The sequence below is a fragment of the Hyperolius riggenbachi genome, chromosome 2, assembly GCF_040937935.1.
Source record: "Hyperolius riggenbachi isolate aHypRig1 chromosome 2, aHypRig1.pri, whole genome shotgun sequence".
Classification (NCBI taxonomy): domain Eukaryota; kingdom Metazoa; phylum Chordata; class Amphibia; order Anura; family Hyperoliidae; genus Hyperolius; species Hyperolius riggenbachi.
In genome coordinates this window covers 146,748,170-146,774,409 of record NC_090647.1, presented here as the reverse complement: position 1 = coordinate 146,774,409, position 26,240 = coordinate 146,748,170, and the positions used below count along the sequence as shown (strand labels likewise).

The 26,240-nt window shown below is 45.5% G+C and overlaps 1 long non-coding RNA gene across 1 annotated transcript in view; it reads right to left on the bottom strand.

The window, feature by feature from the left end:
• Positions 1–25,855, bottom strand: part of LOC137545897 (uncharacterized) — a 104,937-nt gene extending 79,082 nt beyond the window's left edge. The window contains exon 1 of the long non-coding RNA XR_011026118.1: positions 25,776–25,855. This is a non-coding gene — a long non-coding RNA (uncharacterized lncRNA). The remainder of the gene's footprint in view (positions 1–25,775) is intronic.
• Between the last annotated feature and the right edge of the window lie 385 nt (positions 25,856–26,240).

Here is a 26,240-nt window from a genome sequence, read left to right as displayed (position 1 = left end):
CACAAGGTAACTCAAAATTCCATTATCAACCTGTCGCGCTCCTACAACAGGGGCCGGACCACATGGCAGTGAGAATAATCTAACACAAGTCAAACAATGACAGACGTACAATTACTTTGCTTGTTGTTATGTTTTGACACCAGATTACTATCGAGTGTGACCATGTTTCAGGGCCATATACAGTTACGCTCTGTCAGTCAGTTGTAAATGGGGGTGATAAATGACTTTGGGTACCTCTCCCATTTGTAGTGCTGCAGCACACCAAAAACCTCTAGCAGATCTGCAAAACGCTAGAGGTTTTTGAAGCACATTTCAGAGCGATTCTAGGCATGTTTTCTACGAATGCCTAGCGTTTTTTGTGTAGCAGATTACAAATACTGTTACAGTAAAAGCTGTTACTGAACAGCTTCTGTAACAAAAACGTCTGGAAAACCGCTCTGATCTAGCATTTTTCAGAGCCGGTTTCCACTTTCCTATACTTTAACATTGAGGCAGAAACGACTCAGAAATCTAAAAAATGCTGCAGCCCGAGTTTGTGGAAAAAACGAACCGCTCTGGTGTGCACCATCCCATTCACTTTCATTAGCCAAGTTTTTTTTTTCCCCTGCAAGTATTTTAAAAAACACTTCAGAACCGCTCTGGTGTGCACCAGCCCTTACAGGATGTATTCTCTGCAGAATCCTGCACCCAGCCTCCAATACTGCAGAGTGACCAGGAACTGCTTTCCATTCCTCCCTCTTCCCCAGTCTTCATCCAGACTAGAAAAGCAGTGAAAAGCACCACCTGAGAGGGCATGAGCCAGAGACTCCCAGCATCCTCTATTTATACCGATCTGAGTATTGTGAGGTCATCAGGTAATCCCAGCATTCTCTATACCCAGCTGTGCATTGTAAGGTCATAACGTAATCCCAGCATCCTCTATCTATACCCAGCTGAGTATTGTGACGTCATCAGGTAATACTAGCATCCTCTATCTATACGGAGCTGAGTGTTGTGAGGTAGCGGTGGGAAAAAAAACCAGCTGTAACTGATTAGTCAAGTTTTTTTCATCTGGAAAGACAATTTACAGCACGTCAGCATTGTTTGCATTTCATTGATAGTCTATTCTGAACTAAGGATGTGATTACATTTGTTTACACTCATAATTCACACTTAATACACTTCAATAATACACTTTCAAATTCACACTGATGTATGCTTCCTGGGTGAGGTTAATTGGCTTTTCTATATAATGACTGCTTATCTTTTCAATAAAACGTTGAAACTAAAAAAAATATATATATGTGACTCTATGGTCTTTTTTTAATAGCTATTTGACAGTTATAGATAACCGTCATTTCTGATATTATTTGGTATACCAGCTTACATAACTTTCTCTCTGGCTACTACCGTGTTTCCCCAAAAATAAGGCATTGTCTTATTTTTTTTTTTCCTTCAAAAGATGTGCTAGTTCTTATTTTCGGGGAGGTCTTATATATGGTTAGGGTCGTGTAATGATCGCTGCTGCAGCAGCTATTCCTGGAAGTAGTAGTGCTGCAGCTCAGGCAGTTCTGATCTATTTCCATGCAAGCTGCATAGCTTTGTCTGTCTTTCCCTGCTGTCAGCTTGTGACTGATTATCATTCACCTGTGTGGAAATCTGCATGTCTGCTCCCATTGGATGACCTCAGTATAAAGATCTGCTTCCTGCAGAGTTTCCTTGGGTTTTCATAGCTTCAGCTTAAGCCTGTCTTGCTGTCGCTTCAGCCCTCGATCGTGTTTCTTGTTCTAAAGATACTTTGCTGGTCTTTGCATCATATATTGGTTCATTGCCAATATATATGCATACCAGCACGTTTATTATTTTCCTTGTATTTGTGTTACGTTGATACATCAGTGTCGCTGATGTATACGTACACGAACTGTTTATATCCTGTGTGCAGTTAGTCAGCTTTCCAGCACGTTTTGGTAGGTTGCGCGTACCGTGACCACCCGTGCTGAGGTAGTTACCCTGCTCCTGGTTCTGTTTGTGGATTGCGTTCATCTCTGCGAGGAGATAACAAATCCTTCTGAATCCTGTCCTGTTACCGTTTGTGGATTGCGTTCATCTCTGCGAAGAGATAACGAATCCTTCTGAATCCTGTTCTGTTACTGTTTGTGGATTGCGTTCATCTCTGCGAAGAGATAACGAATCCTTCTGAATCCTGTTCTGTTACCGTTTGTGGATTGCGTTCATCTCTGTGAAGAGATAGCGAATCCTTCTGAGTCCTGTTCCCTGTGTTACTCCATTCCTAGTCAGCGTTCCTGCTTATGTCATATATCGGTTCATTGCCGATATATACATATGTTAGTCAGACGTTACAAATAGTTTCATTGATAGCTGTAATTGTAATACGCTAGGAAAACATACTTATTGTATATTTATCTGTGTTACGTTCATCTATCTTAATCCTGCTATTTTCTGACTGTCCTGTCCTGTCTTTGTGAGGCACGCCATCGCCGCATCGCATTGGCTGCCTCATTCCAGTCTGTCTGGTATTGGACGCTTGCTGTCGCTAAGTAGCCGCTAGCTAGCAAGCGTTCATTCTGTCTACCTGTCCTGATCTCCTCAGTTCTGGTTTATGCGCTCAGCGCTACTTTGCGCTGAGACATAACGAAAGCATTGTTTGTGGCTCTCAGATCTGCACCGGCTCTGTGCGCCACAATCTCCTATTGGAGTCAGTCCTCCCCTCCACTATACTAGGGATAGCCTGTTTCCTTGTGCTAGTGTGTGTACCTCCTCCACGCCAGCTCATGCGTTGCATGCTGACTGTGGAGAATACACCACCAAGCCTTACATTATGAAAACCCCATTACCAATCCCCATTGTGGGGGGGATTCCCAGAAAGTATGACACTGTTAATTATGGTTCCTGTTCCTTTAAGAAATTTGAAGAACTTAGCTCTGAAACAGAAAATGAGTTTTTCTCTGAATGTGCCAGGTTCCTGGCCAATCCCGATCTCCAAGCGACTCCTGTTTCAACCTGGGCACTCCAACTAAGTTATATTTTGTTTAAAGGGGAATTATTCCAGTGGGCATTTGATGTTCTCAATCATTCCGATTTGAAAGAGAGACCGCTGGAATTTCTAGCGTTTGTGATCCATAATTGGTTGCGCATAGATCCATTGCCTTTTCCTCTTAATGAACTCCTGGCAGCAGGCCAATCAGCTGCTCCTTCAATTGCTTGCAAGAATGAGCAGCAAGCAGAAAGTGTTACTGATAATTTTCCTGCAGCTTTGAATAAATCACCAAAAACAGCAAGGTCAAAGCTAAAACGCAAACGTTCTAAGAAACGTGTCCAATCTGCAGAATCGTTATCCTTAGCGACTGAGACCTATAATGAGATTCTGCCATTAACAGATAATGAAATGCAATTGTCTTTCAGGGGAGTTAAATGGACTTATGAAACTACTAATGAACTTTCCTCCCTGGCTAGGGAAAATAGAGATTTTTGTTTAAAAGAATTATCTGAGTATGATTATGATGAGATATTACAGAGTATTGAACAAATCAACTTATTTGTGAACCAAGGGAAGTTTGCATACACTACAGTTCAACACTTGCTACAGGTATTGGAGATTCTTAAGAATAAGGAATCTGCCAATCACCTGCTAATTAACCCTATACATGTGCCTGCCACAATCATATCTGCAGACTGTGATCAGCCTAAATGTTTCGCTGTTAAGTATGCATGGGATCCTCCATTCGAGAGGGGAGAGATGGAAGCCCTGGTCTGTGAATGGAAGAATGATTCAAGTTCATTTTGTCAATTTTACAGTGCAAAAAGTGAAATGGTATTGAACGCATGCATTAAGTCAGCCTATAACCTAATAGAGGCTGGTGTGTGTAGGTATGACTGTGTGGCTCCTTTGATTGATGTGTGGGAACTGATTTTGGATGATTTTTATGTGACTCCGAATTCGCAAATTTGGCGTTCTGACCCGCCTGCTTCAGCACCTTTGGCTGATTCAGCAGGTGATTCGGAGCTCTTTTTGTGTGAAATTGAAGTTCCTGCAATTCCACCCTGTACCATGGATAACTCAGTGTTACTTCCCAGTAAAACAGAAGCCACTGATACATTCTTAACCTTGCCCTGCGCAAATTTCTCAGCAGAGAATCCAGAGGTCCTGCTGACTTCCGAGTCCAGCCTACCCAGTACTCATGACTCTTTGTTTAGTGAAACAGACACCAGAAAAATCTTGCCTGTCTCTGCAAACACTTCTGCAGAAATTACCTGTGTTAATAAAGTTCAACTCCTGTCTGATCCAGCAGATGCCAATAGATGCACTACATCAGTTTCCGAGTCCCAGCAATCCTGTTTAGTAACCTCAGAACCCCAGCATCTGAATTTTCCAATTTTACAAATGAATGGTGATTCAGATGCGCAAACATTGTGTCTTGATCTTCCTGTTTCTACACCTCGCTCTAGTTTCGTGAATAGCTCAGAGCATCTGCTATGTGAACCTGAAATCGCAGAATTATTACCTTGTTCAGAAAATTTTCCCATAAATTTGCCCTGTACCATGAATTGTGCAGTAGATCTCTCCAATGAAACTCAGGTCACAAAATCATTATGCTGTCCAGCAGGTGCTTCCATGGTTTTGCCCTGCAAAATGGACTGTTCAGTGATCCTGTCCAGTGAAGCTGTTGTCGCAGAGTCTTATGCTTCACCCAGTACTTTGGATATTTCAAACCCTCTAGCAGAAGGGTCTGAAGCACTGCTTACCTCAGTTGGTGTTGCAGTAATATTCACTTGTCTAGCAGCTGTTTTGGAATTACAGTCTGCTCTAATAAAACTTGATGAATTTCTGCCCAGCAAAGCAGAAGCCATTGAAATATTGTCCTCGTCAGCAAGTGTGTCAGATACCTTGCCCTGTACACAGTCTGATTTAACCAATGTTGTTGAGTCCCTCTCCAGTGTTGTAACAGCCGAGGAACTCCAGCCTTGTCCTCTGCATGTTTCAGAAGGCTTGCCCTGTAACATGGATAATTCTGATTCTCTGGTCAAAATAACAGAAGTCTCAGAATTTCAGTCTGATTTAGTAAGCATTCCTGAAACCCTGCCTTGTATCCTGAAAGATTCTGGTTCTCTGGCCGCTGTGGCAGAGGTTCCAGAGTCCCCTTCCTGTCCAGGGAATTCCTCAGTTTTGCCTAGTCCAGTGGGGGCTGCTGCAATACTGACTTGTTCTGCAGCGCCTCATGAGCTCCAATCCAGTGTATTAAATGAGTCTCTGTCCAGTCCAGAGGTAGTTGTGGAGTCCCTATCTGGTTCAGTGCATACATCAGAAGATTTGTCCTGTCTTGTTAGTGCCCCTGAATCGGATTTGTTACTGACTTTGCTGGAATCAGCGACATCTAAGTCTGATCCAGCATTCTCGTGTAAAAGTCCAGTAGTTGCGAAGTTTAGTCATGATGATTTTTTTTTGGCCAGTCCTGGTTTTGGTCCTGTCTTGGCTGACCCTGAGGCTCACAGTTCCTTGACATGCCCAGAGGTTTCTCTTGTGCCGGTGTGCCCAGATGTTCTTTGTGTGCCAGAATGCCCAAGTGTGTCTAAGGTGTTAGCGTGCTCTGATGCTTCCTTAGTGGGAACACGTTCTGATGTTGCCAGTCTGCCTGCATGCCCAGAGATGGTTCTGGTCCTTGAAAGCCCTGATATTGATGTTTGTCCTTGTGGCCCTGACTCGGGAATTGCCCTAGGTTCCATAGGGGTTCTTGATAGTTCTCCATGTGAGCCTAAGGGGCATTCTGACCTATGGGGATCTCTTTGGAGCTTCAAGGTGTTCTGGGAGGTCTCTGAGAAAACTTGTCCTGGTGCCTTGGTCTGGTTCAACAGTGGGTTTTGTGTTAGTAAAGACAGTACCGGTGGGCATTGCAAAGGCTTTGGCGTTTCTGAACGGTTCCTGGAAGGCGGTGGGTATCGCTCAGGGAATTTCGGAGGGCCATCTTCTGGAAATCATGGTTCTGATGGGTGTCACATTGGGGCTTGTAGTACTTATGGGCATGGTTCTGTAGGTTCTGGTTCTGATGGGTCCAGTCTTGTGGGGACTGATTCTGGAATTCGGTCTTGCCGGGCTGTCCCGGTCATCAAGAATTATCAGTCAGACTGTTTTGTTGGGAATTTCAGTTTTGAAAAGCGTCTGGAATCCGCTTTTAAGGGCGGGGGTACTGTAATGATCGCTGCTGCAGCAGCTATTCCTGGAAGTAGTAGTGCTGCAGCTCAGGCAGTTCTGATCTATTTCCATGCAAGCTGCATAGCTTTGTCTGTCTTTCCCTGCTGTCAGCTTGTGACTGATTATCATTCACCTGTGTGGAAATCCGCATGTCTGCTCCCATTGGATGACCTCAGTATAAAGATCTGCTTCCTGCAGAGTTTCCTTGGGTTTTCATAGCTTCAGCTTAAGCCTGTCTTGCTGTCGCTTCAGCCCTCGATCGTGTTTCTTGTTCTAAAGATACTTTGCTGGTCTTTGCATCATATATTGGTTCATTGCCAATATATATGCATACCAGCACGTTTATTATTTTCCTTGTATTTGTGTTACGTTGATACATCAGTGTCGCTGATGTATACGTACACGAACTGTTTATATCCTGTGTGCAGTTAGTCAGCTTTCCAGCACGTTATGGTAGGTTGCGCGTACCGTGACCACCCGTGCTGAGTTAGTTACCCTGCTCCTGGTTCTGTTTGTGGATTGCGTTCATCTCTGCGAGGAGATAACAAATCCTTCTGAATCCTGTCCTGTTACCGTTTGTGGATTGCGTTCATCTCTGCGAAGAGATAACGAATCCTTCTGAATCCTGTTCTGTTACTGTTTGTGGATTGCGTTCATCTCTGCGAAGAGATAACGAATCCTTCTGAATCCTGTTCTGTTACCGTTTGTGGATTGCGTTCATCTCTGTGAAGAGATAGCGAATCCTTCTGAGTCCTGTTCCCTGTGTTACTCCATTCCTAGTCAGCGTTCCTGCTTATGTCATATATCGGTTCATTGCCGATATATACATATGTGTTATAATTCGCATGGAGTTTGTGCGCTGCACCTGGAACAAACAGAAACCAACGCACAAACCCGCAACCAGGCAGAGATGTCACTGTTTAGGAAAAGACTGCCAAACCAGGAGTAAATGAATAATAAGGATTTATTATTAAATGAAAATAAAGAAATACTGTGCATTCACCTCATGCACAGAAACAATCAGTATCAACTTGCAGGCAATGTATTCTACACACATACAACACACTGCATCAAATAATACTAGCAGATATATACAATAAGCATACAAGGTATGAAAATCAGGGTTTATACAAGGACCTCTCTGCATAAGCGAGCTATGCAGAGTAGATCCAGTGTATAGAATTGTGTGCACACAGACCCTGGATCCAGAATAGTAATACAACATAAACCTAGGAATATATATACAAAATACAGATTACAATCGAGGAGGAGACACACGGATAGTCGGCAAGCAGAGGTCATACACAGGAGATCAAACAGTACAGTAATCGCTAGGCAAAGAATAGTCGGAATACAAAGCACAAGGTCAAAACACGGGAGATCAATACAGCAGGGAATCAAGGAACAAGGTAACCAGGAACAGGGAACTCCGGACAGGATGGCTAGGATCAGGAACAAAGAGCTAGCAAGTTCAGAGTGTTCAGGTGTGGCTTAAATACCATGCGATAGTCCAGGCCTCCTCCCTGTCTGTGGAGAGATATCCAGAGAGTCCACCCTCTGCTGGTGGGCAGAGGAAAGTTCAGGCTGTATATTCATAGAGGCTGGTGACATCTGCTGGTAAAGCAGAGGTAGTACATGCAGGGATCTACCAGCAGATGCAGATTGTAACATTACCCCCCCCTCAAGGAGCAGCCTCCGGATGCTCCATTTGGACTTATGCCCACCTGGGTCCCAGAAAATACTGGCAAAGAGGCAGGCCATAAATCGGTCAGCAAATGAGGCCACAACCCGGGTATTACCAGGCTGACTGGACAAAAGGACCCAGAGGCAATAGGACATGTTGCAAGTCCCTCTGAAGACCTTTGGGTGAAACAAAAAAATGAAGGACACCAGGAAGAGCCATAGATTGGACATCCACAGGAGCAGGGCATCTGAGGTCATCAAATAAAACAGAAAACTGGATGCCATCAGGAAGGGATGCATAATGGCCATAAACAGGAGGAGGATACCACCAGGAGAGGCACCAGACAGGATCTCATCAGGAGAGGCACCAGCAGGAGCAGCAGATGGGAGGGCATCGGCAGAAGCAGCAGACGGGAGGGCATCGGCAGCAACTGCGGACTTGGAGGCAACAGGAGCAGGAACTGCAGACTTGGAGGCAACAGGAGCAGGAACTGCAGACTTGGAGGCAACAGGAGCAGGAACTGCAGACTTGGAGGCAACAGGAGCAGGAACTGCAGACTTGGAGGCAACAGGAGCAGGAACTGCAGACTTGGAGGCAACAGGAGCAGGAACTGCAGACTTGGAGGCAACAGGAGCAGGAACTGCAGACTTGGAGGCAACAGGAGCAGGAACTGCAGACTTGGAGGCAACAGGAGCAGGAACTGCAGACTTGGAGGCAACAGGAGCAGGAACTGCAGACTTGGAGGCAACAGGAGCAGGAACTGCAGACTTGGAGGCAACAGGAGCAGGAACTGCAGACTTGGAGGCAACAGGAGCAGGAACTGCAGACTTGGAGGCAACAGGAGCAGGAACAGCAGACTGTGGGTTATCAGGAGCAGGAACAGCAGACTGTGGGTTATCAGGAGCAGGAACAGCAGACTGTGGGTTATCAGGAGCAGGAACAGCAGACTGTGGGTTATCAGGAGCAGGAACAGCAGACTGTGGGTTATCAGGAGCAGGAACAGCAGACTGTGGGTTATCAGGAGCAGGAACAGCAGACTGTGAGTCATCAGGAGCAGGAACAGCAGACTGTAGGTCATCAGGAGCAGAAACAGCAGACTGTAGGTCATCAGGAGCAGAAACAGCAGACTGTAGGTCATCAGGAGCAGAAACAGCAGACTGTAGGTCATCAGGAGCAGAAACAGCAGACTGTAGGTCATCAGGAGCAGAAACAGCAGACTGTAGGTCATCAGGAGCAGGAACAGCAGACTGTAGGTTATCAGGATGGATAAACTGAAAGTTATTTTCCAATAGAGCAGGCAAAGCAGCAGACTGGACAACAGTTTGTAAATGCAGGGTATCTGGAGGAATCTGTGGGAATTGAGTACCAGAAAATGTCTTTGAGGACAAGCCATCAGCAGAAATGAGTGTGCGCTTAGCCTCAGCAGAAGACTGTGGGAGCCCTCTTTCAGCCGAGCATTGAGGAAGCATGATCTCAGCAGGAGTCTGTGGAAACAGGGCATTAACAGGGGTCTGTGGTGCCTGAGTGTCAGACATCTGTGCGGATTGAACTTCAGCATAAGTCTGTGCTCTAGCAGAAGTTGAAGGGCAAAGGGCATCAGCAGAGACTCGAGAAAGCTGGACCTTTGGCTGAGCGACTGGCTGGACCACTGGCTGCATAGCTGACAAGACCCTTGGCAGAGCTATTAGCTGAACCTCAGATCGAGCAACTGGCAGACCAACTGATCGAGCACCTGGCTGGGCCTTTGGCTGAGCTGTGGAGTATGGTTCTGCTGGAACGGCAGACTGAGACTCTGCCGGAACAGCTGGCAGGAGGCTTGCTGAGACGTCTGGAGGACCCACTGCCAAACCAACTGACAGAGGTTCTGCCAAGCTGTCTGACTGGGTCACTGCCAAACTGACCAACAGGGACACTGCCAAGCCGACCGACAAGGACACTGCCAAATCTTCTGAAAGGGAAAACATTGGGCCAACGGACACTGGTACTGCTGAGCTGACAGACACTGGTACTGCTGAGCTGACTGGCACAGGCAGGGCTGAGGAGATTGGCACAGGCAGGGCTGAGGAGACTGGCACAGGCAGGGCTGAGGAGACTGGCACAGGCAGGGCTGAGGAGACTGGCACAGGCAGGGCTGAGGAGACTGGCACAGGCAGGGCTGAGGAGACTGGCACAGGCAGGGCTGAGGAGACTGGCACTGCTGAGGAGACTGGCACGACAGAAGTAACTGGCGCGGCAGGAGTAACTGGCACGACTGAGGTAAGTGGTACAGGCAGAGCTGAGGTAACTGGCATAACAGGAACAGCAGGCTGGAGTGAAGATGGATTAGGTTTCGGTAAAGATACAGTTTGTGGATCTGCGGAAACTGGCAACATAACTGTTGGAGTCTTTGCGGTGGTAACTGGAAGGATGGAGGCTGTAGGAAAATATTTCCGTTTGAACTTAGATTTTTGACTCAGTCTGGAAGCAGGGGTGAGTTTAACAAAGTCCTGATGTGCAGAAGAACAGGGCAGGTATGATGTAGGTAGCTGGAACGACCATGGAGTGGATCTAACCGCAGTTTGTAAAGGAGCAGTTCTTTTATGATTTTTGGATACAGGTAATTCCAAGTCCGTGGAACAGGTTACTGAGGACAGAGAGCATGTCTCTCCCTTGATGCCTGGGGCAGAATTAACAGGTGGTGTGCTCTGATAATCATAAGAATGAGACAAAATTCTTTGCCAAGCGATTACTAGACCAGAACCTGATTCATATTTACAAGTCTTGTGATCAACCATAGACTGGACAGCACGCATGCATGCAAATATATATGAATCCCCTTTTTCTAGATAGAACTCAAGAAATCGATCCCAGTCACTCTTAAGGTAACCATACATCTGATCAATCTGTTCAGGATGGAATACTGGATCGAAGCTGACAAACTTATTGCTGGAACTGACAGGGTTAACATTGGCTGCTGAATGCTGCACAAACTGACTACCAGAAAACTCAGAAGGATCGCAAAATCTTTTTCCATTCATCAATCAAAGGAAGTACACGGTCAGACTTGCAAACATTCAGGTTCATCAGAGAAGTTGCAGATTTTATACATGCATCCAAAAATGTCTTTTCTTTTGTGGAATAGAATTCATTAAATGATTCCCAATCATACTTTAATTCATCATTTAGTGCGTTAATTTCCCATCTACTGAATGGGGGATCCCAATCACTCTTAATGGGAGCTTGCAGATTACCCTGAGCATAATTGCAGGATTGAACTGTCTGTTTGGAAGTGACAGGAATATGATTAGTTTTAATTGGCTTGGTTTGGTTTATTACTGAGGAGGAGTTATTGCAATAGACAGGCAGGGATCTAACTTGAGTCCAGGAGGTAGAAGGATCTCTTACTGCAATTAGGGTTTGCAGAATCTGCAACAATGATTGCATCTCAGATTCTGCAGAGTTGCCCTGCTGCATAAAAGATTTAACATGCATAACAATTTGCATTAATTCTTCACGGGAATATGCTGACAATTCCTTATAACACTCATGTTGGTCTTCCTCTGCTAGCAAGGAGTAGAAGTTATTGTGCTGAATAGTCCAATCCACTTCCATAGCTGAAACAAATGAGATTCCAGTATTAATGGAAGTAGCAGGATCATGAGTGGACTTAATTGATTGAATCTGGTTAATTACTGGCCAGGATTTGGCTTGATTCAAAGGGGCAGCAGGACAATTAATGGGGCCTGATAAATTACCCGGAACATGCATTGTGGAATAAGCAACTGAATTTTGTTGGGCTTCAGAACAACATTCATGCAAAACCGACAAAAAGTCTTTTAAATCATAAGGAAAGGTTCTTTCATTACTCACAGACTGAACCCATGAAATCAGCTGCTGCAGATCCTCAAATGAATCGTCTGCAAACGTATAATAGCAAAGTTTCCTTTTGTCTCTTGCTAGAATAGCATATTCAGACAGGTGCTTTAAATCCATGTCAATCATGGCTGGAGAAACAGGATCTCAGACCTTTTCCTAGTGACAAATTGTTTGGCTAGCTCTTCTGTTATGATTCGCATGGAGTTTGTGCGCTGCACCTGGAACAAACAGAAACCAACGCACAAACCCGCAACCAGGCAGAGATGTCACTGTTTAGGAAAAGACTGCCAAACCAGGAGTAAATGAATAATAAGGATTTATTATTAAATGAAAATAAAGAAATACTGTGCATTCACCTCATGCACAGAAACAATCAGTATCAACTTGCAGGCAATGTATTCTACACACATACAACACACTGCATCAAATAATACTAGCAGATATATACAATAAGCATACAAGGTATGAAAATCAGGGTTTATACAAGGACCTCTCTGCATAAGCGAGCTATGCAGAGTAGATCCAGTGTATAGAATTGTGTGCACACAGACCCTGGATCCAGAATAGTAATACAACATAAACCTAGGAATATATATACAAAATACAGATTACAATCGAGGAGGAGACACACGGATAGTCGGCAAGCAGAGGTCATACACAGGAGATCAAACAGTACAGTAATCGCTAGGCAAAGAATAGTCGGAATACAAAGCACAAGGTCAAAACACGGGAGATCAATACAGCAGGGAATCAAGGAACAAGGTAACCAGGAACAGGGAACTCCGGACAGGATGGCTAGGATCAGGAACAAAGAGCTAGCAAGTTCAGAGTGTTCAGGTGTGGCTTAAATACCATGCGATAGTCCAGGCCTCCTCCCTGTCTGTGGAGAGATATCCAGAGAGTCCACCCTCTGCTGGTGGGCAGAGGAAAGTTCAGGCTGTATATTCATAGAGGCTGGTGACATCTGCTGGTAAAGCAGAGGTAGTACATGCAGGGATCTACCAGCAGATGCAGATTGTAACAATATGTTAGTCAGACGTTACAAATAGTTTCATTGATAGCTGTAATTGTAATACGCTAGGAAAACATACTTATTGTATATTTATCTGTGTTACGTTCATCTATCTTAATCCTGCTATTTTCTGACTGTCCTGTCCTGTCTTTGTGAGGCACGCCATCGCCGCATCGCATTGGCTGCCTCATTCCAGTCTGTCTGGTTTTGGACGCTTGCTGTCGCTAAGTAGCCGCTAGCTAGCAAGCGTTCATTCTGTCTACCTGTCCTGATCTCCTCAGTTCTGGTTTATGCGCTCAGCGCTACTTTGCGCTGAGACATAACGAAAGCATTGTTTGTGGCTCTCAGATCTGCACCGGCTCTGTGCGCCACAATCTCCTATTGGAGTCAGTCCTCCCCTCCACTATACTAGGGATAGCCTGTTTCCTTGTGCTAGTGTGTGTACCTCCTCCACGCCAGCTCATGCGTTGCATGCTGACTGTGGAGAATACACCACCAAGCCTTACATTATGAAAACCCCATTACCAATCCCCATTGTGGGGGGGATTCCCAGAAAGTATGACACTGTTAATTATGGTTCCTGTTCCTTTAAGAAATTTGAAGAACTTAGCTCTGAAACAGAAAATGAGTTTTTCTCTGAATGTGCCAGGTTCCTGGCCAATCCCGATCTCCAAGCGACTCCTGTTTCAACCTGGGCACTCCAACTAAGTTATATTTTGTTTAAAGGGGAATTATTCCAGTGGGCATTTGATGTTCTCAATCATTCCGATTTGAAAGAGAGACCGCTGGAATTTCTAGCGTTTGTGATCCATAACTGGTTGCGCATAGATCCATTGCCTTTTCCTCTTAATGAACTCCTGGCAGCAGGCCAATCAGCTGCTCCTTCAATTGCTTGCAAGAATGAGCAGCAAGCAGAAAGTGTTACTGATAATTTTCCTGCAGCTTTGAATAAATCACCAAAAACAGCAAGGTCAAAGCTAAAACGCAAACGTTCTAAGAAACGTGTCCAATCTGCAGAATCGTTATCCTTAGCGACTGAGACCTATAATGAGATTCTGCCATTAACAGATAATGAAATGCAATTGTCTTTCAGGGGAGTTAAATGGACTTATGAAACTACTAATGAACTTTCCTCCCTGGCTAGGGAAAATAGAGATTTTTGTTTAAAAGAATTATCTGAGTATGATTATGATGAGATATTACAGAGTATTGAACAAATCAACTTATTTGTGAACCAAGGGAAGTTTGCATACACTACAGTTCAACACTTGCTACAGGTATTGGAGATTCTTAAGAATAAGGAATCTGCCAATCACCTGCTAATTAACCCTATACATGTGCCTGCCACAATCATATCTGCAGACTGTGATCAGCCTAAATGTTTCGCTGTTAAGTATGCATGGGATCCTCCATTCGAGAGGGGAGAGATGGAAGCCCTGGTCTGTGAATGGAAGAATGATTCAAGTTCATTTTGTCAATTTTACAGTGCAAAAAGTGAAATGGTATTGAACGCATGCATTAAGTCAGCCTATAACCTAATAGAGGCTGGTGTGTGTAGGTATGACTGTGTGGCTCCTTTGATTGATGTGTGAGAACTGATTTTGGATGATTTTTATGTGACTCCGAATTCGCAAATTTGGCGTTCTGACCCGCCTGCTTCAGCACCTTTGGCTGATTCAGCAGGTGATTCGGAGCTCTTTTTGTGTGAAATTGAAGTTCCTGCAATTCCACCCTGTACCATGGATAACTCAGTGTTACTTCCCAGTAAAACAGAAGCCACTGATACATTCTTAACCTTGCCCTGCGCAAATTTCTCAGCAGAGAATCCAGAGGTCCTGCTGACTTCCGAGTCCAGCCTACCCAGTACTCATGACTCTTTGTTTAGTGAAACAGACACCAGAAAAATCTTGCCTGTCTCTGCAAACACTTCTGCAGAAATTACCTGTGTTAATAAAGTTCAACTCCTGTCTGATCCAGCAGATGCCAATAGATGCACTACATCAGTTTCCGAGTCCCAGCAATCCTGTCTAGTAACCTCAGAACCCCAGCATCTGAATTTTCCAATTTTACAAATGAATGGTGATTCAGATGCGCAAACATTGTGTCTTGATCTTCCTGTTTCTACACCTCGCTCTAGTTTCGTGAATAGCTCAGAGCATCTGCTATGTGAACCTGAAATCGCAGAATTATTACCTTGTTCAGAAAATTTTCCCATAAATTTGCCCTGTACCATGAATTGTGCAGTAGATCTCTCCAATGAAACTCAGGTCACAAAATCATTATGCTGTCCAGCAGGTGCTTCCATGGTTTTGCCCTGCAAAATGGACTGTTCAGTGATCCTGTCCAGTGAAGCTGTTGTCGCAGAGTCTTATGCTTCACCCAGTACTTTGGATATTTCAAACCCTCTAGCAGAAGGGTCTGAAGCACTGCTTACCTCAGTTGGTGTTGCAGTAATATTCACTTGTCTAGCAGCTGTTTTGGAATTACAGTCTGCTCTAATAAAACTTGATGAATTTCTGCCCAGCAAAGCAGAAGCCATTGAAATATTGTCCTCGTCAGCAAGTGTGTCAGATACCTTGCCCTGTACACAGTCTGATTTAACCAATGTTGTTGAGTCCCTCTCCAGTGTTGTAACAGCCGAGGAACTCCAGCCTTGTCCTCTGCATGTTTCAGAAGGCTTGCCCTGTAACATGGATAATTCTGATTCTCTGGTCAAAATAACAGAAGTCTCAGAATTTCAGTCTGATTTAGTAAGCATTCCTGAAACCCTGCCTTGTATCCTGAAAGATTCTGGTTCTCTGGCCGCTGTGGCAGAGGTTCCAGAGTCCCCTTCCTGTCCAGGGAATTCCTCAGTTTTGCCTAGTCCAGTGGGGGCTGCTGCAATACTGACTTGTTCTGCAGCGCCTCATGAGCTCCAATCCAGTGTATTAAATGAGTCTCTGTCCAGTCCAGAGGTAGTTGTGGAGTCCCTATCTGGTTCAGTGCATACATCAGAAGATTTGTCCTGTCTTGTTAGTGCCCCTGAATCGGATTTGTTACTGACTTTGCTGGAATCAGCGACATCTAAGTCTGATCCAGCATTCTCGTGTAAAAGTCCAGTAGTTGCGAAGTTTAGTCATGATGATTTTTTTTGGCCAGTCCTGGTTTTGGTCCTGTCTTGGCTGACCCTGAGGCTCACAGTTCCTTGACATGCCCAGAGGTTTCTCTTGTGCCGGTGTGCCCAGATGTTCTTTGTGTGCCAGAATGCCCAAGTGTGTCTAAGGTGTTAGCGTGCTCTGATGCTTCCTTAGTGGGAACACGTTCTGATGTTGCCAGTCTGCCTGCATGCCCAGAGATGGTTCTGGTCCCTGAAAGCCCTGATATTGATGTTTGTCCTTGTGGCCCTGACTCGGGAATTGCCCTAGGTTCCATAGGGGTTCTTGATAGTTCTCCATGTGAGCCTAAGGGGCATTCTGACCTATGGGGATCTCTTTGGAGCTTCAAGGTGTTCTGGGAGGTCTCTGAGAAAACTTGTCCTGGTGCCTTGGTCTGGTTCAACAGTGGGTTTTGTGTTAGTAAAGACAGTACCGGTGGGCATTGCAAAGGCTTTGGCGTTTCTGAACGGTTCCTGGAAGGCGGTGGGTATCGCTCAGGGAATTTCGGAGGGCTTTCTTCTGGAAATCATGGTTCTGATGGGTGTCACATTGGGGCTTGTAGTACTTATGGGCATGGTTCTGTAGGTTCTGGTTCTGATGGGTCCAGTCTTGTGGGGACTGATTCTGGAATTCGGTCTTGCCGGGCTGTCCCGGTCATCAAGAATTATCAGTCAGACTGTTTTGTTGGGAATTTCAGTTTTGAAAAGCGTCTGGAATCCGCTTTTAAGGGCGGGGGTACTGTAATGATCGCTGCTGCAGCAGCTATTCCTGGAAGTAGTAGTGCTGCAGCTCAGGCAGTTCTGATCTATTTCCATGCAAGCTGCATAGCTTTGTCTGTCTTTCCCTGCTGTCAGCTTGTGACTGATTATCATTCACCTGTGTGGAAATCCGCATGTCTGCTCCCATTGGATGACCTCAGTATAAAGATCTGCTTCCTGCAGAGTTTCCTTGGGTTTTCATAGCTTCAGCTTAAGCCTGTCTTGCTGTCGCTTCAGCCCTCGATCGTGTTTCTTGTTCTAAAGATACTTTGCTGGTCTTTGCATCATATATTGGTTCATTGCCAATATATATGCATACCAGCACGTTTATTATTTTCCTTGTATTTGTGTTACGTTGATACATCAGTGTCGCTGATGTATACGTACACGAACTGTTTATATCCTGTGTGCAGTTAGTCAGCTTTCCAGCACGTTATGGTAGGTTGCGCGTACCGTGACCACCCGTGCTGAGTTAGTTACCCTGCTCCTGGTTCTGTTTGTGGATTGCGTTCATCTCTGCGAGGAGATAACAAATCCTTCTGAATCCTGTCCTGTTACCGTTTGTGGATTGCGTTCATCTCTGCGAAGAGATAACGAATCCTTCTGAATCCTGTTCTGTTACTGTTTGTGGATTGCGTTCATCTCTGCGAAGAGATAACGAATCCTTCTGAATCCTGTTCTGTTACCGTTTGTGGATTGCGTTCATCTCTGTGAAGAGATAGCGAATCCTTCTGAGTCCTGTTCCCTGTGTTACTCCATTCCTAGTCAGCGTTCCTGCTTATGTCATATATCGGTTCATTGCCGATATATACATATGTTAGTCAGACGTTACAAATAGTTTCATTGATAGCTGTAATTGTAATACGCTAGGAAAACATACTTATTGTATATTTATCTGTGTTACGTTCATCTATCTTAATCCTGCTATTTTCTGACTGTCCTGTCCTGTCTTTGTGAGGCACGCCATCGCCGCATCGCATTGGCTGCCTCATTCCAGTCTGTCTGGTTTTGGACGCTTGCTGTCGCTAAGTAGCCGCTAGCTAGCAAGCGTTCATTCTGTCTACCTGTCCTGATCTCCTCAGTTCTGGTTTATGCGCTCAGCGCTACTTTGCGCTGAGACATAACGAAAGCATTGTTTGTGGCTCTCAGATCTGCACCGGCTCTGTGCGCCACAATCTCCTATTGGAGTCAGTCCTCCCCTCCACTATACTAGGGATAGCCTGTTTCCTTGTGCTAGTGTGTGTACCTCCTCCACGCCAGCTCATGCGTTGCATGCTGACTGTGGAGAATACACCCCCAAGCCTTACAGGTAGCAAGATCCCCATTCCCCCACCACCACTTTACCTTCTGATGACCCCCTCCTCCATAAAGTCCCATCCACGCTCTTCACTGTACCAGTAATTCAAACCGCAGGACAGCAGTAAACTGGTGATTTCCCCACTGATGCTTTGTTTCCTGTTGGCCCCGTTCCCCATTGCCCGCTGTCATAATTCAAACTGCTGATCAGCTGTAAACTGCAGCTAGGGCAGCTAGTTACACTGTAACAGCACTTCCATGAACAGGAAGTAAATAGAGATTTTACTTCCTGTACACGGAAGCGCTGTTACAGTGTAACTAGCTGACTTAACCGCAGTTTACCGCTGATCAGCGGTTTGAATTATGACGGCGGGCAATGGGGAATGGGGCCAGCAGGAAATAAAGGAGCAGTGGGGGAATCACCTGTCCTGCGGTTTGAATTACCGGTATGTTGGCAGGCAGTGAAGAAAGAGGATGCGTCTTTCTGGAGGAGGGGGGGGGGGGGTCAGCAGGAGGTAAAGTGGCAGTGGGGGAAGGGGGGCAGACGGACGGGACTTGCACAACCACTAGGGCTTATTTTAGGGGTAGGCCTTATATTTCGAGCATGCTAGGAATTTGGGATTGGTCTTATTTTAAAGGGAAGGCCTACTTTCGGGGAAACACGTTTTTTTTTTCATATTTTTGCCGCACCTAGGTTTAGAGGGCACAAATCTGAAAAAAAAAACCAAAACTACTAAACCTGTAGCGTCTATGGTCCAGGGGCATTGTATGGGTCCTTTTCTTTCCAAACTGTCTCTAGCTAAGCTACACTGACCCCTGCTGCTCCAGTAACTACCCTACATTAACCCTTATTGCCCCACCAGCTACACTAACTACTCTACACTTACTCCTGCTGCCCCATTACCTACATTATACTTACTACCGCTGCCCCCCAAAACCTACACTAAGCTACAATGCCCCCACTACCTACACTAAGCCACAATACCCCCACTACCTACACTAAGCCACAATGCCCCCACTACCTACGCTAAACTACAATGCCATCCAACCTACACTAAACTACAATGCCTGCCCCCACTACCTACACTAAGCTATAATAACCTCCACTACCTACATCACTAAGTCACAATGCCTGCCTCCAACATGTACACACATGCATGTTTCATACTCACCAATCCTAGGGGAGAGGCATGCTGCTGGGCTGCTTTTGATCCTGGGCTAATGGTGATGGTGTCCCGGGTCCCCTGCAGTCCGGTCTGTCCGTGCTGTGCTGGCATCTGTGGCAAGTATGCCTCCTGGAGCTGGAGCCGCTGAAAGAACTGGAGTCACGTGGGCAACTCCAGCTGATGGCCCATGTGACTCAGAGCTGCTAATGTCCTCCACCGCTGATGTCTTCCAGAGGGACGATAGTGACACAGACCCACCGATGTCCTCCACCGCCGATGTCCTCCACTTTCCTGATGGTGGTAGAGAAGAAGGGACATTGCTGGTGCCACATGCCATTCCGAAGCCGATGCAAGTACCGGAGTCACGTGGGCAGCTCCAGCTGATGGCCCACGTGACTCCAAGCCACCAATGTCCGCCGCCACCGCCGATGTCCTCTGCCGCTGACTTCCTCCTGCCCAAGCCACTGATTTCTTCTGACGTTCTCTGCTGGCGGTAGCAAAGCAGGAACGTCGCTGATGCCAAATGCCTGCCGCCTGCCGAAGCTGCTACAAATTTCGGAGTCACGTGGGCAGCTTAGCTAAAAGACCACGTGAATCTGAGCTACCGATGGCTGCCGCCGCCCATGTCCTCCACCGCTGATTTCCTCTTACCTGACCCTCCCAAGAACTTGAAGACGCCAGTCAATGCCACTCCACACCAGCCAGCAACACAGGGCACACAGAGATCAAGAGACCCGAACAAGAAACCCGGAGAAATACTGCCACTTTCATGTGGAAATCCCCTGATCCATGGGCGCCCCCTGGCGGTCATAGCGCTAGTGGCGGGGAGGCTGCTGTTCGGGGGCATATTGCATGGTGAGAGGGGGGCGATCGCTGCTGGGGATGGAGGAGGGGTCTTTGGCAGACACATGTAATGCCACTTTGAGCCTCCATGGGGCGGTGATGGTAAGCTATGAGGAGTGTGATGTGACTGGAGAAGCACAGAGCCTGTCACGTGACCCCGGAGCTACAGGGAGGTGGGGATGTCAGCACTGGAGGCTCAGATGCGGCTCCAACACTGGAGATGGTCACCTGCAGAGGGGGGGGCTCTGGGTGGCCAGACATCTATTTTTTCAAGAAATGTGCTGAAAGAAGCTCCGCCCCTAGGCTGTGAGAAGCTCCACCTACCAGGTAATATGGTGCTTCCCACTGACAGACTTCTCCACCCCCCCCCCAGCTGTGAGAAGCTCCGCCCACAATCCACTGAAATGCTGGGTATACACATGCAATTTCCTGCCCGATCAAAACTAGATCGGACAGGAAGTTGCATCATGTGTACATGTCCAAAGTGCACCCGATCAATAAAGCAATCAATTTTCCAATTATAAGTGCACAAAATCGATCCTTTTATCGATCGGGAGCCAATTGGACAAGTTGGAAATAATCACTTGATTTCGGTCAATCAGGTGGGAAATTGCATCGTGTGTACCCAACATAAGCTTTGCCCAGCACCCGCCGGAAGCATCTCCTCACTAGTGACAACAAAAACGAAAAGAAGGAATTTCTCTGATATTATCAAAAATAATTTGATACGGCAAAATGAGGAAGCCTTTAACATGTTTAGTACAATGTGGGGCTGCTGGGCTATCAGCTATGAACGCACCCTAGTGAACAGGCATACTTATTGTTCGGATAGATATTTAAATGCAATGATTATATTTGTTTACTTCTTTTCATAATTCACTCTGATGTAACGCTTCCTGCATGAAGTGTGTGTGGCTTTTGTGTATAAAATGACTTTGCTTATCTCTTCAATAAAACGTTGAAACAAAAAAATATAAAATGTGACTCTATGATCTTTGTGTTAAATAATTAAAAAACAATATTACTTTAAAATATTCCTTCTTGCGGCATCCTAGCTGCGATCAGCGGCAGACCTCTAGCATCAGTGACTCCTTCCATAGAGCCCTGCTATAGCTTTTTGACAGTTATATGCAAAGGTCCTTTCTGATACAATTTGGTATATTTGTTTATATAACTTTCTCTCTGGCTACTATACATGCTGTAATTACCATCATTGCTGTATTGAGATCCTTATGTGACTATATGATTGTTATTTAAATAATAAAAAGAGTTGTTTAAATAATAAAAATAAATAATAAGACAGAGGCTCCCAGCATCCTGTACTGATACCCAGCTGAGTATTGTGAGGTCATCAGGTAATCCCAGCATCCTGTACTGATACCCAGCTGAGTATTGTGAGGTCATCAGTAGAGATGGGCCGAACGGTTCGCCGGCGAACGGTTCCAGGCGAACTTTGGGGGTTCGCGTTCGCCTGCATCAGGCGAACTTTTGCGGAAGTTCGATTCGCCCCATAATGCTGTATTGAGCAAAAATTTTTAGCCTCCATTTCACTGTCAGCAGACATGTTATTGTCAAACACACTGCTTTCAGTGCTAGAGAACCCACCCACCCTCCCTTCAAGGTAGGTCCTTTATACCATTTGACTCAGTTGTCTGGCTACACTAATTAGTTATGGGACAGCTGGTACACACTCTGCTAGGGAGATTTTAATTGGCCTCCCTTCTACCCTTCTACCCATTCCCTCCTACCGGAGGGAGGAGGGTCTCTTCTGCCAGGGAATTATACTATTTTAAAAACCAGTATACATCATACCATAGCTGGGAATACATACATGAGTATACATCATACCATAGCTGGGGATACATACATGAGTATACATCATACCATAGCTGGGAATCAAACCCAGATCTCACTGTGTGGTGGGCATGTCACCCTAAGCACTGTACCACTACAGAAGTAAGTGAAGATAGCCTAAAATTTAACATTTATGCTCAATGCAATAGAACCATTAGGTTGCTTAAAGGAGAACTGTAGTGAGAGGTATATGGAGGCTGCCATATTGATTTCCTTTTAAGCTATACCAGTTGCCTGGCAGCCCTGCTGATCTATTTGGCTGCAGTAGTGTGAATCACACCAGAAACAAGCATGCAGCTAATCTTGTCAGATCTTACAAAAATGTCAAACACCAGATCATACCATAGCTGGGAATCGAACCCAGATCTCACTGTGTGGTGGGCACATCACCCTAAGCACTGTACCACTACAGAAGTAAGTGAAGCTAGCCTAAAATTTTACATTTATGCTCAATGCAATAGAACCATTAGGTTGCTTAAAGGAGAACTGTAGTGAGAGGTATATGGAGGCTGCCATATTGATTTCCTTTTAAGCTATACCAGTTGCCTGGCAGCCCTGCTGATCTATTTGGCTGCAGTAGTGTGAATCACACCAGAAACAAGCATGCAGCTAATCTTGTCAGATCTTACAAAAATGTCAAACACCAGATCATACCATAGCTGGGAATCGAACCCAGATCTCACTGTGTGGTGGGCACATCACCCTAAGCACTGTACCACTACAGAAGTAAGTGAAGCTGGCCTAAAATTTTACATTTATGCTCAATGCAATAGAACCATTAGGTTGCTTAAAGGATAACTGTAGTGAGAGGTATATGGAGGCTGCCATATTGATTTCCTTTTAAGCTATACCAGTTGCCTGGCAGCCCTGCTGATCTATTTGGCTGCAGTAATAATAATAATCCAAACATTTGTATAGTGCTTTTCTCCTGTCAGACTCAAAGCGCTCAAGAGCTGCAAGCCACAGGGATGCGCTCAAGAGGCCACCCTGCAGTGTTAGGGAGTCTTGCCTTGAACTCCTTACTGAATAGGTACTTGACCTAGCCAGGATTCAAACCCTGGTCTCCCATGTCAAAGGCAGAGCCCTTAACCAGTACACTATCCAGCCACTGTAGTGTGATTCACACCAGAAACAAGCATGCAGCTAATCTTGTCAGATCTTACAAAAATGTCAAACACCAGATCTGCTGCATGCTTGTTCAGGGTCTAGGGCTAAAAGTATTGGAGGCAGAGGATCTGCAGGATAGCCAGGTAACTGGTATTGCTTAAAAGGAAATCAATATGGTAGCCTCCATATACCTTTCACTACAGTTCTCCTTTAAGCAACCTAATGGTTCTATTGCATTGAGCATAAATGTAAAATTTTAGGCTACCTTCACTTACTTCTGTAGTGGTACAGTGCTTAGGGTGACGTGCCCACCACACAGTGAGATCTGGGTTCGATTCCCAGCTATGGTATGATCTGGTGTTTGACATTTTTGTAAGATCTGACAAGATTAGCTGCATGCTTGTTTCTGGTGTGATTCACACTACTGCAGCCAAATAGATCAGCAGGGCTGCCAGGCAACTGGTATAGCTTAAAAGGAAATCAATATGGCAGCCTCCATTTACCTCTCACTACAGTTCTCCTGTAAGCAACCTAATGGTTCTATTGCATTGAGCATCAATGTTAAATTTTAGGCTACCTTCACTTACTTCTGTAGTGGTACAGTGCTTAGGGTGATGTGCCTACCACACAGTGAGATCTGGATTCGATTCCCAGCTATGGTATGATCTGGTGTTTAACATTTTTGTAAGATCTGACAAGATTAGCTGCATGCTTGTTTCTGGTGTGATTCACACTACTGCAGCCAAATAGATCAGCAGGGCTGCCAGGCAACTGGTATAGCTTAAAAGGAAATCAATATGGCAGCCTCCATATACCTCTCACTACAGTTCTCCTTTAAGCAACCTAATGGTTCTATTGCATTTAGCATAAATGTTAAATTTTAGGCTAGCTTCACTTACTTCTGTAGTGGTACAGTGCTTAGGGTGACATGCCCACCACACAGTGAGATCTGGGTTCAATTCCCAGCTATGGTATGATGTATACTCATGTATGTATCCCCAGCTATGGTATGATGTATACTCATGTATGTATTCCCAGCTATGGTATGATGTATACTGGTTTTTAAAATAGTATAATTCCCTGGCAGAAGAGACCCTCCTCCCTCCGGTAGGAGGGAGAAGGGAGGCCAATTAAAATCTCCCTAGCAGAGTGTGTAGCAGCTGTCCCATAACTAATTAGTGTAGGCAGGCAAATGGTATAAAGGACCTTGCTTGGAGGAGGGAGGGAGGGTCCTCCAGCAGTGATGTGTCTTTCACTTAATTAGGTGTGGCTCCAGGTATTAGAGCTTTTGAAACATGTTTTCTATAATTTTTGCAGTTGATAGAATTTTTTTAAACTTTCAAAGTTCGCCTCCCCATTGAAGTCTATTGCGGTTCGCGAACTTTTTCGCGAACCGAACCTTTCGCGGAAGTTCGCGAACAGGGTTCGCGAACCTAAAATCGGAGGTTAGGCCCAACTCTAGTCATCAGGTAATCCCAGCATCCTGTACTGATACCCAGCTGAGTATTGTGAGGTCATCAGGTAATCCCAGCATCCTGTACTGATACCCAGCTGAGTATTGTGAGGTCCTCAGGTAATCCCAGCATCCTGTACTGATTGATACCCAGCTGAGCATTGTGAGGTCATCAGGTAATACCAGCATCCTTTTTTTTTACCCAGGTGAGTATTGTGAGGTCATCAGGTAATCCCAGCATCCTGTACTGATACCCAGGTGAGTATTGTGAGGTCATCAGATAGTAATACCAGCATCCTCTATGTATACCCAGCTGAGTATTGTGAGGTCATCAGGTAATCCCAGCATCCTGTATTTATACCCAGGTGAGTATTGTGACGTCATCAGATAGTAATACCAGCATCCTCTATGTATACCCAGCTGAGTATTGTGAGGTCATCAGTTAATCCCAGCACCCTGTATTTATACCCAGGTGAGTATTGTGACGTCATCAGATAGTAATACCAGCATCCTCTATGTATAGCCAGCTAAGTATTGTGAGGTCATCAGGTAATCCCAGCCTCCTGTATTTATACCCAGGTGAGTATTGTGACATCATCAGATAGTAATACCAGCATCCTCTATGTATACCCAGCTGAGTATTGTGAGGTCATCAGGTAATCCCAGCATCCTGTATTTATACCCAGGTGAGTATTGTGAGGTCATCAGATAGTAATACCAGCATCCTCTATGTATACCCAGCTGAGTATTGTGAGGTCATCAGGTAATCCCAGCATCCTGTATTTATACCCAGGTGAGTATTGTGAGGTCATCAGGTAATCCCAGCATCCTGTATTTATACCCAGGTGAGTATTGTGACGTCATCAGGTGGGGGAAAAAACAGCATTGTTTGCATTTCGTTGATAGTCTATTCTGAACTAAGGATGTGATCATATTTGTTTACCTCTTTTCATAATTCACACTGATGTATTGATGTATTGGTTCCTGCGTGAGGCTCACTGGCTTTTCTTATATAATGACTTTGATTATCTTTTCAACAAAATTTTGACACACACACACACACACACACACACACACACACACACACACACACACACACACACACACACACACACACACACACACACACACACACACACACACACACACACACACACACACACACACACACACACACACACACACACACACACACACACACACACACACACACACACACACACACACACACACACAGATTTTTTTTTATAGCCATTTGACAGTTATATATAACAGTCATTTACGATATCATTTGGTATAGCTGGTTCCATACCTACTCTCTGGCTACTATATATGCCGCTTTAATTACCATAATTGCTGTATTGAAATCCTTATATGTGACTCTATGATTGTTGTTTAAATAATGTAAAAAAAAAACAATAATTACCAAAACATTCCTTCCTTCTTCAGTGTGCGGCATCGGAGCTGCGATCAGCGACAGAGGTCTCGAGGCGAGTGCCTCACTCCTACAGCGGAGCTCCCTTATAAAGCCACAGAGAGGACCACGTTGAGAACAGACACATCCTCCGCGCGCCAGACTTGTGCTTCTTGTCCGGCCTCCTTGCGGGTTTTCAGGCGATCGGCGACCCGCAAACCCGGGACCCCTGCTGTCTCTCCATCTCCGTACCTCCCCCTGAAGACCCGAACAGGAAACCCTGAGGAATGCCGCCGCTTTCTTGTGGAAATGCCACGATCCATGGGTGCCCCCTGGCGGTCACAGAGCTAGCGGCGGGGAGGCGGCTGTTCGGGGGCAGATTGCGGGGGTGAGAGGGAGGCAGAGAGCGGAGATCGCTGCTGGGAGTGGAGGAGTGGTCTCTAGCAGACACGTGTAATGCTAGTCGTTGCCTCCAGG